Raw genomic sequence first — 2500 nt, forward strand, 5'->3', positions numbered from 1 at the left:
TTTCTAGTCCATCGCCTTAACCACTCGGCCACAACAACCACTCTGGATGCACCCCTTAGATCCACGCATAGTCAACAACATATGGAGCCTCGATTTTCCCTTTCACAAACTGCCTCAAAATCCCTGTTTCAAAAAGCCTTCTTTTTTTCCAAGGGCCATATTACCCTCAATACACACCTTGAAATGAAATGAAATGGAGGGAAATATGTGCTAGCCATGACAGAAAATGTATAGCAACGCTGAGTGCAAGAAAGGAACCTTTGCCTTCTGAGAAGAGCTGTGTCAATTACTGCAGGCTGTTGCGAACTGCATGTAACCCTCCAAGTTCAAAGAGAATGTACTTCTTGTGTGGAACATGTTCAGCTCACACATTTGGAGAGTTGAAGACGAGGTCAGCAGAAGTTATGCTGATGGAGACACAGACAATTACTGCAGGCTGTTGCGAACTGCATGTAACCCTCCAAGTTCAAAGAGAATGTTCTTCTTGTGTGGAACATGTTCAGCTCACACATTTGGAGAGTTGAAGACGAGGTAAGCAGAAGTTATGCTGATGGAGACACAGGCAATTACTGCAGGCTGTTGCGAACTGCATGTAACCCTCTAAGTTCAAAGAGAATGTACTTCTTGTGTGGAACATGGTCAGCTCACACATTTGGAGAGTTGAAGACGAGGTCAGCAGAAGTTATGCTGATGGAGACACCGGCTATTGAACCCCGGGGCCTCATACATGCAAAGCATGCGCATTACCACTGCAGATGCAACATGAGAAATAACATTGTCGGCACTATACCATCCTGCTCAGACAAAAGCCAATGTATTTCAAGTCCATCGCCTTAAACACCCGGCCACGACAACCCAACCACTATCCTTGGCCCAACATGTAGGAAAGAACAACACAAGCAGATTCTGTACTCTGGAGGACGCGAAGAAGCCAGCTGCGATAGCTGGGAATCGAACCCAGGTCAACTGCTTGGAAGGCAGCTATGCTAACCACTATACCACTATCACTACATGGAGAGGGGTTTTGTGTTGCAAAGCTGGTGCTCGGACTGGACTGCAGCAAGCACTGTTGATGCATCCATCAATGAGCCATATTTACTGACATTGTGCAAGAACATTTGAAGCCACGCAAGGAAGCTCGTTAAGCAGAAAATCACTCTCTCTTCAACACATCTTCAGTTTCTTCTGCTGCTGCAGGGATCTGCATACCTCACTACTCCGAAGTGTCTGTAGTCCAACAGTGATTTGCGCCGAGAGATTAAAACTGTCATTCGTTGTTGGCAGGATTCGAACCTGCGCGGGGAGATCCCAATGGATTTCAAGTCCATCGCCTTAACCACTCGGCCACAACAACAACGCGGGATGTACCCCTTAGATCCACGCATAGTCAACAACATATGGAGCCTCGATTTTCCCTTTCACAAACTGCCTCAAAATCCCTGTTTCAAAAAGCCTTCTTTTTTTCCAAGGGCCATATTACCCTCAATACACACCTTGAAATGAAATGAAATGGAGGGAAATATGTGCTAGCCATGACAGAAAATGTATAGCAACGCTGAGTGCAAGAAAGGAACCTTTGCCTTCTGAGAAGAGCTGTGTCAATTACTGCAGGCTGTTGCGAACTGCATGTAACCCTCCAAGTTCAAAGAGAATGTACTTCTTGTGTGGAACATGTTCAGCTCACACATTTGGAGAGTTGAAGACGAGGTCAGCAGAAGTTATGCTGATGGAGACACAGACAATTACTGCAGGCTGTTGCGAACTGCATGTATCCCTCCATGTTCAAAGAGAATGTACTTCTTGTGTGGAACATGTTCAGCTCACACATTTGGAGAGTTGAAGACGAGGTCAGCAGAAGTTTTGCTGATGGAGACACCGGCTATTGAACCCCGGGGCCTCATACATGCAATGCATGCGCTCTACCACTGCAGATGCGACATGAGAAATAACGTTGTCGGCAGTATACCATCCTGCTCAGACAAAAGCCAATGCATTTCAAGTCCATCGCCTTAAACACCCAGCCACGACAACCCAACCACTATCCTTGGCCCAACATGTAGGAAAGAACAACACAAGCAGATTCTGTACTCTGGAGGACGCGAAGAAGCCAGCTGCGATAGCTGGGAATCGAACCCAGGTCAACTGCTTGGAAGGCAGCTATGCTAACCACTATACCACTATCGCTACATGGAGAGGGGTTTTGTGTTGCAAAGCTGGTGCTCGGACTGGACTGCAGCAAGCACTGTTGATGCATCCATCAATGAGCCATATTTACTGAGATTGTGCAAGAACATTTGAAGCCACGCAAGGAAGCTCGTTAAGCAGAAAATCACTCTCTCTTCAACACATCTTCAGTTTCTTCTGCTGCTGCAGGGATCTGCATACCTCACTACTCCGAAGTGTCTGTAGTCCAACAGTGATTTGCGCCGAGAGATTAAAACTGTCATTCGTTGTTGGCAGGATTCGAACCTGCGCGGGGAGATCCCAATGGATTTCAAGT

General features: G+C 46.7%; 5 non-coding genes across 5 annotated transcripts in view; all 5 read right to left on the reverse strand.

Annotated features, from left to right (window-relative positions):
- trnas-aga (transfer RNA serine (anticodon AGA)) overlaps positions 1 to 38 on the reverse strand; it is an 82-nt gene extending 44 nt beyond the window's left edge. The window contains exon 1 of the tRNA in view: positions 1 to 38. This exon is cut by the window's left edge and continues 44 nt beyond it. This is a non-coding gene — a tRNA (tRNA-Ser).
- Positions 39 to 936: 898 nt separating this feature from the next.
- On the reverse strand, positions 937 to 1008 carry trnag-ucc (transfer RNA glycine (anticodon UCC)). Its single transcript has one exon. It is a non-coding gene; the product is annotated as a tRNA-Gly (tRNA).
- Positions 1009 to 1272: 264 nt separating this feature from the next.
- Positions 1273 to 1354, reverse strand: trnas-uga (transfer RNA serine (anticodon UGA)). The gene has a single exon. It is a non-coding gene; the product is annotated as a tRNA-Ser (tRNA).
- A 758-nt stretch (positions 1355 to 2112) lies between these two features.
- On the reverse strand, positions 2113 to 2184 carry trnag-ucc (transfer RNA glycine (anticodon UCC)). Its single transcript has one exon. It is a non-coding gene; the product is annotated as a tRNA-Gly (tRNA).
- A 264-nt stretch (positions 2185 to 2448) lies between these two features.
- Positions 2449 to 2500, reverse strand: part of trnas-uga (transfer RNA serine (anticodon UGA)) — an 82-nt gene continuing 30 nt past the window's right edge. The window contains exon 1 of the tRNA in view: positions 2449 to 2500. This exon is cut by the window's right edge and continues 30 nt beyond it. This is a non-coding gene — a tRNA (tRNA-Ser).

Source organism: Labrus mixtus, chromosome 22 (assembly GCF_963584025.1).
Source record: "Labrus mixtus chromosome 22, fLabMix1.1, whole genome shotgun sequence".
Classification (NCBI taxonomy): Eukaryota; Metazoa; Chordata; class Actinopteri; order Labriformes; family Labridae; genus Labrus; species Labrus mixtus.